A 10,413-nucleotide genomic window follows, 5' to 3' on the forward strand; every position below is an offset into this window, starting at 1 on the left:
CGTATGATAAATCAATCCCCGCAGTCGGATTTATTTAACAGTGCATGATGAATAGGTGTTAAGTCATTGATACCACATACACACACGCACAATGGTCAACAAGTAGCTTGCCTTTAAAGATGATCATTTCTTAACAGAAAGTAGCAGCAGTAGTTATAACAGTGAGCAGTACGAGGAGCCCATATTTAGATCAATAAGAGTTCAATTTTTGCCAAACAATTTTAGGTCCATACGCATGAATTATTGTTACATAAACAGGCAAAGTGGAACATGTATGTATCCATTTTCCTTCAACCGACACGAAACCGTCTCCGATCGATTGTGACCATATGCTGCATGGTAAAAGTAGCTGTTGACTGTTAAGAGGTCACATTTTCCCTCCAAGAGCTGTCCCTTTCAATGTATTTGTTGAGATAATTCCATGACCACTTGTGGGGTTTTTTTGGTTGGCTCATATGACATGCCACTGTTGATATTTCTGCAAACATGGTTCTTTTGCTTGAAACCAGAGAGAGAGAGAGAGAGAGAGAGAGAGAGAGAGAGAGAGAGAGAGAGAGAGAGAGACTAGAAAAAAGTGGAAGGCATTCAAATGGTCTTGAGGCCCTCTTGGGAAACCAGCCAAGCAGGTTATATGTCCCCCCCCCCCTCCCCCCCCACCCAAAACATGCATGTGCCTGTTCTCGGGTCTGAATGAGCGCCACGTAATAAGCACGTGGAGCGCGTTTCTTCGTGTGTGTTGGCATCACTTAGCATCAGAGTTCAGTTTGTTTGCAAAGACTTAATTACCCTTTCTCGCCATTAGCGCCATGAAATGATATTTCGAGTAAAGGACAAAAATGTCCTCTCGCCAAAAGAGAGAAGGGGTTAAAATCATCATCGCTTTCGCCTTAAGGAGTAAATGATTCTGCTTTAACCGGAGCTCTTTGCAATATGTCACCCTAAATGTTCTGGCTCACCCTTTGACGATGCACCATATGCTGTAACAAGATCTCCCTTTAACGATTCACTATATGTTGTAATAGAATCTCCCTTTGACGAAACTGCCTTTGACGTCGTCTGCTACTGTCGGAGCACCCATTTTCATCGTTTACTATCGTTGAAGCATGGTCGGAGCACCGTTGCCACCATCGGTTGCATCTACCTTCTAGGTGTTTCTCCTCCACTGTCGGATTAGCAAAACTTGTGTCATTTGGGTGAGTTTTGTGTAAGGTTTCGTTATGTAAACAAATTGATTTTCATTATGTAAACAAATCGATTTTCATTATGTAAATTTGAATGTTAAATCTTACAACTGGTCATACTATTCATGCTAAATAACACCTATTTTCATACTGAAACAAATCGATTTGTACCTATCCATCTTCTGGGCATCGAAAATTAGTTAGCATGATTTGTTCTTATGAAGGCCAAACATTACAATGATATTATTTATTAGGGCTAAATTTCTACAACAATTTATAAGTTTGAATTTAACAATGATTTATACATTTAATGCAGTAACAATTTATTCGATGCAGCAACGATTTATACGTTTCAAGCACTAGCGATTTAGCCGATTTATGATTCATGATTTATACATTTAATGTAATAGCGATTTATGATTTACAATGATATGTACTTATGAAGGGTTCGATTTCTACAATGATTTGTGGTTAAATTTATATGTTGTGTAGGTTAGCAATGACTATAATTTGTAAGACAAGAAAGCCTTCGCCGTTGGAGGGGATGACTCTTGGAGAAATCATCCGCCAATCCGATATATATGAGGGTTATGTAAAGTACCAAAATATAATGAACATTGAGAATGAAAAAAACAGAAACAAATTGTTAGATATTTATTATGCGGAGCTTGATTCGTCAGATATTAAAGATGAAGAAGAAGAAGGATGATGAAGGGAAGGAAAAGCAAAAGAAGAATGATGAGGAGAATGAAAACTATGCGTACTTATGAGGCAAAAGGATTTCTTTCTGCCGACCATGCAAAACTAAATCTACATGCACATCATTCTTCATGTTATCTGTCATGATCGCCACTTGTATCGCACTATACTATGCATCAAGTTGTTATTTACTTTACTAATAAAAGAAATGACTTATCGTATATGTGTGTTGATGATAGCGATTCACGTGACAGCGATTTGATGATAGCTACGACGCTGTGAAGCAATTTCAATTTTAATCGCTAAATGAACATCGATTTGAATACGCAAATCACCACTGTAATCGCACAACAATGTAAATGCCACACACACACATTTCAATATCATAATACAAATATCTTACAAATCGACACTAGCAAACACATAATATGTTACAAATCAATATACATATTGCATAATATATTACAAATCAATATGAAAATTCAGCATAATAGCTTACAAATCGATATTAACAAATAAAACAATATCTCACAAATCGATAGTATGTTACTACAACCGCGATTTGCATTATACTATTCCAATATTTTCTATACAAAGGAAAATTGTTGTGGTCGACATATACGTCATTGTGTAAATCACATAAATCATTAACCGGAATCCAGGTCTCACAAGGCATATCGATTTTTGACAATGAGCGGGATATGAAACAACGTTTACTGTTGAAGCCCAAATGTTACAACGATATATACTTATGAAGGGTGCGATTTCTACATCGATTTGTACGTTTGAAGTAGCGATTTATATGTTTAAAGCAGGAACGATTTATACGTTTGATGAAATAGTGATTTATACTTGTTGATAATAGCGATTCATGTAACAACTATTTAATTACAGGTACGAAGCTTTAAAGTGATTTTCATAGAAATGCCAAATGAGCAACGATTGAAACACGCAAATGACCACCTCATGTCGCTACAATGTTAATTTCTCACACACAGTTTTCATTTACATACTACAATATCTAATAAATCGACACTAGAAAGCACTTAATATTTTACAAATCAGTATATATATATCCCATAATATATTACTATACCTAACCCTATACCCTAAACCCTTAATATCTTACTAAACCCTAATCCTAAACCCATAATATATTATTAAACCATAAACCGTAAACCCTAACCCTAAACCCTAAACCCTTAATATATTACTAAACCCTAAACCCTAAACCCTATACCCTAACCCTATACCCTAAACCCTAAACCCTAACCCTAACCCTAACCCTAACCCTAACCCTAACCCTAACCCTAACCCTAACCCCTAAACCCTTAATATCATACTAAACCGTAACGCTAAACCTTAAACCCTTAATATATTATTAAACCCTAACCCTAAACCCTAAACCCTAAACCCTCGATTTATATGCTGATTCTGTATATCGATTTATAAGCTATCAACAAGAATTTCTATATTGATTTGTATGATATTTGATCATTGATTTGCGTAATACTATGACAATATTTTCGTAACAAAGGCAAATTGACTAAACATTACAACAATTTTTAAGATATCAATAGGAATTGCCATATCGATTTAAGATATTTTTTTGATTCTTTATATTGATTTAAGATATTGTTTTTATTCTAAATATCGATTTTTAAGATTTCAATACAAATTTCCAAATCGATTTAAGATATTGTTCTGAATCTTAATATCGATTTCTATGTTGATTTTTAAGATCAGTTTAAGATATTATTTTGATTCTTAATATCGATTTAAGATATTGTTTTGATTCTTAATATCAATTTAAGATATTATTTTATTCTTAACATCGATTTAAGATATTGTTTTGATTCTAAATATCATTTTTTAAGATATCAATACAAATTTTCAAATCGATATAAGATATTATTCTGAATCTTAATATCGATTTCTATGCTGATTCTTGATATCGATTTAAGATATTGTTTTGATTCTTAATATCGATTTCTATCTTGATTTTGTATATCGATTTATAAGCTATCAACAGGAATTTCTATATCAATTTATGGTCGACAAAGTCATCATTGCGTAAACTGCCTAAAACGTGAACCACTTAAAGGTATATGTTATTTATTATAAAATCTTTGGCGGGTCCCATAAGCATTAAACTCCTCTGCTATAAAAGAAGATCCTCGCAATATTACCCTATAAACATTCCACAAAAAATCTAATGTTTCATCTTCTTTCCTCGGAGCACCCTTTGCCGTCTCGGTGAGTTTTTGTGTTGTGCAGGTTACCAATGGCTTACATTCGTAAGAGAAGAAACACTTCGTTGTTAGAGGGGAAATCTCTTGACGAAATCATCAAACAATATTCTTTGTATGAGCAATTAGAAGCGTACTATAAAATAATGACGATTGAGAATGATAAAGAAAGAGAGCAATTGCTAATAAAGTATAGAGAGAAGCCTAATCCGTCAGATTTTGAAGATGATAATCTAACGAAGAATGATGAGGAAGAAGTACAAATAAAAAAGAAGAAGAATGATGACGAAGAAAAGCAAAAGGAAAGGAAGGAGAAGGATAATAAAAAAAACAAAGAAAATCAAGGTAAAAGAAGGAAGAGGTGGACGATAGGGAAAAACAAAGGAAGAATAAGGAGAAGGAGGAAGAGAAGCGAAGGCAAAAGGAGGAGGAAGAGGAGGAGGAGGAGGAGGAGGAGAGGGAAAGACAAAGGAAGAATAAAGAGGATGATGAAGAGAAGCAAAGGCAGAAGGAGGAGGAGGAGGAGGAGGAGAGGGAAAAGCAAAGGAAGAATAAGGAGGAGGAAGAGAAGCGAAGGCAAAAGAAGGAGAAGGAGGAGAAGAAGGAAAAACAAAGAAAGAATAAGGAGAAGGAGGAAGAGAAGCGAAGGCAATTAAAGAAGAGGAAGGAGGAGAAAGAGAAGCAAAGACATTCGAAAAAGAAGTAGGAAGAGGAAGAGAATCAAAGATAATTGAAGAAGAAGAAAGAGGAAAAGCAAAAGAAGCAGATTCAGGATGAGGAAGAGAAGGAAAGACAAAGAAAGGAGAAGGAGGACGAGAAAGAGAAGGAAAGACAAAGGAAGGAGGAGGATGAGGAAGAGAAGGAAAGGCAAAGGAAGAAAGAAGACGAGAAAGAGAAGGAAAGACAAAGGAAGGAGAAGGAGGATGAGGAAGAGAAGAAAAAAGAAAGGAAGAAGCAGGAGGAGGAAGAGAAGGAAAGAAAAAGGAAAAAGCAGAGGATGGAGGCGAAAGAACGAAGGAAGAAAGAAGTACAAAACCAGAGGAAGGAAGGGGATATAGAGGAGAAAAGTGTGACCAAGGTACGTTAATCGCTACTGGATGTCGCGATGTACTGTTGTAGGTATTATTATATATAGCGATTGCTCTGTATAGCGATTACTATAAATATTGATTACTCTATATAGCGATTATTGTTATAGTGATTACTATGTATAGCGATTACTGTGATAGCAATTACTATGTATAGCGATTAATTGTGATTTGATATTTTGTGTTACATGCAGGTCAAAAGAGAAGCAAAACAACAGGTGAAAAGCTGAAAGGGCGGTGTCAGTGGTCTGTAATTCTGTCGTTGTACATAAAGCTGAGTGAATATTAGAAGGACCGATTACGAAAGATGCACTTCAATGACCTTTTGGACTAACATTATTTTGAAAATTGCTAGAACACCATGACCCACCTGGTCAATAAGTGAAACCATAAGACAAACATGTTTCAGTTTGGGGTTTTTGAGATGACCATGACCCTAGAAGATGTGGCACGGATTACGGGTCTTAAGTGCCATTGAAGTGCTGTCCTAACACAGGATTCAAACTATAACCCAAGGGACAATTGCACGACCCTTTTAGGAATGTCAATGGAGGAATGACGTAAGTGTATTTCTGGTGGAAGCAATTCCTCATCGATGAAAGTTCATTTTTTCTGTAATAAATAGGAAGGTTGATTCGCTCCATGTGTATCTGAAGCAGTTGACCAAGAGTTGCGCGACTTTTTTCTTTATTTTTTTGGACTTTATTTTTTAATTGTTCTGGTTCGACAATAAGTTACTTGTGGCTGCAGTTCCTAGAAGACTTAGATGAAGTTGGCGACTGGGCATGGGGTGCTGCTATGCTTGCACACTTATACAATCAACTTTACCGTGCGAGTAAGGGTACAAAAATTGTCAGGGGGTTTTAACCATTTGTTCAGGTATTTGTTTATTATATATTTAGTACTTGTAGACTAAGCTCCTAATATATTATTTTTGTAGGCCTAGACGTGGGAGCATATTGACGCCTTACATCCTCAGTGTGGCCTTGCAGTTTGTGGTTTTCTCAAGATCCACTAGTGGGCTTCAATAAATGTCAAGGAGAAAAATGCTGAGTTCATTTTAGATGGACTGTAATTAAATGAGGTAAATAGTTTAAAATCGTTGTAATGTTTAGCATTCTTAAGTAATTATTGCTTTAAGATTTTGTCTTCCTTAGTACAAATCATTATCTCCTTAGCATCTAACTTTCATTAGCGTAAATCGTTGTAATATTTAGCATTCTTAAGTAATCATCGCTTTAGGATTTTATCTTCCTTAGTACAAATCATTATCTCCTTAGCATCTAACTTTCATTAGCGTAAATCGTTGTAATATTTAGCATTCTTAAGTAATCATCGCTTTAGGATTTTATCTTCCTTAGTACAAATCGTTATCTCCTTAACATCTAATTTTTATTAGCATAAATTGTTATAATGTTTAGCATTCTTAAGTAATCATCGCTTTAGAATGTTGTCTTCCTTAGTACAAATCGTTATCTCCTTAGCATCTAACTTTTATTAGCGTAAATCGTTATAATGTTTAGCATTCTTAAGTAATCATCGCTTTAGGATTTTGTCTTCTTTAGCACAAATTGTTATCTCCTTAGCATCTAACTTTCATTAGTGTAAATTATTATAATGTTTAGCATTCTTAAGTAATCATCGCTTTAAGATTTTGTCTTCTTTAGTACAAATCGTTATCTCCTTAGCATGTAACTTTCATTAGCATAAATTGTTATAATGTTTAACATTCCTATGTAATCATCGCTTTAGAATATTGTCTTTCTTAGTACAAATCGTTATCGCATTCAATATTTTGCATGAATAATTATGTCTATATCTAAACCACAATCTCGATTGTACATGTTGTGTGGAGACCGTATGGAGATGGAGAGGACAAGGACGAAGAGGTTGTTGTTATGGCTCCGAGACTGTCTGTCTGCGATATTTGACTCTTTAGCAAATGTAAAGTCGAGTTGCAGCATGTTAGTCGAGTACTCCTACAAGCTGACTTGGGACAATCAGTACCAAAAGTGCCTGTGCTATTGAGAAGGAAGATGAATAGTAGTGGGGGTGGGAACATGAATTGGCACGAACACTTCAGGAAACAATTGGATAGCTGGAACAAATGAGGTGTTTGTGCCATACCATATGATTATAAAAAATGACAATATAACCCCAACTATTTCAAACAATATTGGCAGCCCATGCATCTAAATCGACAGATTGAGGAAAAGCAACCTGAAAGTAAGGACACTCTTATCCCTGATTATGTCGTCTTCCAGCATAGACGTAACGTCCATCATGTCCCTTTGGCACTTCCTGCGATTCTCTCTGTTGCAGTACACGATAATGAGCAAACATAACTCCTAAAGGAGAATGTATCATCCGACAAAAGGTTAGCGATGCTAGAGAGGGAGAATAAGGAGTTACGGAAAGACATATAGAATTTGAGGAGACAAATTGGGTCACTGGTTGAGATGATTACCAGTGGGTTTAATAAGATCAAGGGAACAAAGAGGCCACCGAATAAAGAGACTCCACCAAGGCAAAGAAAGAGACGATTTGTATGTCCATCTGAGTCGTCAAGTGTCAGTGAATAAACATATGTGATTTGTGTATCCCGATAATTCTATGTTGTAATTCTATCATTCTTTGTTGTAACTATATAATTCTTTCCTTAATAAGTGTAACACAGAAGTGCCACTGAAAAATCGACAAGAATACGTAAACTTAGGTTTGTAATTATATAATTCTTTCATGATTTATACTTACGTTTGCTAAATCGTATAGCAATCACTGGCTTAGGGTTTATTATGTATCGCGATTCCTGTGATAGCGATTACTCTATATAGCGATTACTATGTATAGCAATTACGAAGTTACCATGATTTGTACTTATGTTTGCTAAATCGTATAGCGATTACTAGTTTTGAGTTTATTATTTATATCGATTATTGTAATAGCGATTACTCAGTATAACAATTATGAAGTTAGCATGATTTGTACTTACGTTTGCTAAATCGTATAACGATTACTAGTTTATGGTTTATTATTTATAGCGCTTCCTGTGATAGCGATTACTTAGTATAGCGATTATGAAGTTAACATCATTTGTACTTATGTTTGCTAAATCGTATAGCGATTACTAGTTTAGGGTTTATTATTTATAGTGTTTCCTGTGATAACGATTACTTAGTATATCGATTACTCAGTATAACGATTATGCAGTTATCATGATTTGTACTTACATTTCTTAAATCATATAGTGATTACTGGTTTACGGTTTATTATTTATAGTGTTTCCTGTGATAGCGATTACTTAGTATAGCGATTAATAGGTATAGCGATTATGAAGTTACCACAAATTATACTTACGTTAGCTAAATCGTATAGCGATTACTAGTTTTGAGTTTATTATATATAGTGATTCCTGTAATAGCGATTACTAGGTATAGCGATTATGAAGTTACCACGATTTGTACGTAGGATTGCTCAACCGTTAAGCGATTATTGGTTTAGGGTTTATTATTTGGAGTGTTTCCTTTAAGTTCAAGGAACGTCGCATAAGATTAGTTTAGGGTTTAGGGTCTAGAGTTTAGGTAAACGTCATTTGATACACTACTGATGTTATGCGATGTGTCATTCATTTACACTAACATCGTTTCAATGATACTAGCCAATGAAATGATGTCTTTTAATTAATGCAAAATGTAATTTATTTATTTATTATAATCTTTGGGAATGATTTTTGAAAATGGGTGAAACGTGAAACAATGCGAAATGAAACGTCGCTTAACTTTGGTAGTGTGTTCCGCAAGGAACACATGACATTTCCTTTAAGAGCAAGGAACATGCGACGTTTCATTTTCCTGCTTCGTGAGCAACAAACAGAAAAATTGACATTTCAATTGACCACCATCGTCGCAAAAACTGTATCGATGTCGAAGAAGGATGCTATGATTAAGTCAATCATCCACAAAAAAGGGTACCTTCGATTCCTTTAACCCGCTTCATCTTTTTTATGTCGTTTATAGTTCGCTTACTGAATATAATGCAACAATTCCTTTACTAAATATTCAGCTAATTTCAGTGCAACATCCATAAAACAAGGTGCTAGAAAACTCAGCAAAGTACTCAAAGAGAACATCGACCGAATGCGAGATGAATTTGCAGAAGGATACACTATCAATAATTTTGTACATATGAAACCACTATTAGTTATACATTTACGTATGCCATAGTCATGTATATTGACAAGTGCATATTTGTTGTAAACAGACTATACACGATTTTGTCATGTATATTCAAAACAAGAGATTATCCCTGTTGGTCCGCGTTGTCACCCCTTATTTTATGGTATATCGGTTATCTTATATGTTTATTTTTTTTATTTACTAATGTACTTGCGTGTTTTAAACTTACTATTATTACTGTTTCGTTAAACAGAGTATCGTCCGTCTAATGCCATACATGACTGGATTTTTAGATGGACTACAATACTGGGGTGACGATGACCAAATGACAAACTTTTCGTCAAGTTAAAAGGTTTGTGATCATATTGATTTATAAGATGTTAAATCTATTTAAGATCTTGTTTTGATTCTTAATATCAATTTTTAAGCTATCAATAGGAATTTGCATATAGATTTAATATATTGTTTTGATTCTTAATATTGATTTTTATGCTGATTCTAAATATTGGTTTAAGATGTTTTGATTCTTAATATCGATTTAAGATATTGTTTTGATTCTAAATATCGATTTTTAAGATATCAATACGAATTTCCAAATCGATTTAAGATATTGTTCTGAATTTTAATATCGAGTTTTATGTTGATTCTTGATATTGATTTAAGATATTGTTTTGATTCTTAATATCGATTTCTATGTTGATTCTTAATATCTATTTTAAGCTATCAATAGGAATTTACATATCGATTTAAGATATTGTTTTGATTCTTAATATTGATTTATATGTTGATTCCTAATATCGATTTAAGATATTATTTTGATTCTTAATAGCAATTTCTATGTTGATTCTTAATATCTATTTTAAGCTATCAATAGAAATTTTTATATCGATTTAAAATATTATTCTGATTCTTAATATCGATTTATATGTTGATTTCTAATATCGATTTAAGATATTGTTTTGGTTCTTAATATCGATTTATATGTTGATTCTTAACATCAATTTTCATATATTGATTCCTA

The sequence above is a fragment of the Nuphar pumila genome, chromosome 15, assembly GCF_984573655.1.
Source record: "Nuphar pumila chromosome 15, dmNupPumi1.hap1.1, whole genome shotgun sequence".
NCBI classification, from domain to species: domain Eukaryota; kingdom Viridiplantae; phylum Streptophyta; class Magnoliopsida; order Nymphaeales; family Nymphaeaceae; genus Nuphar; species Nuphar pumila.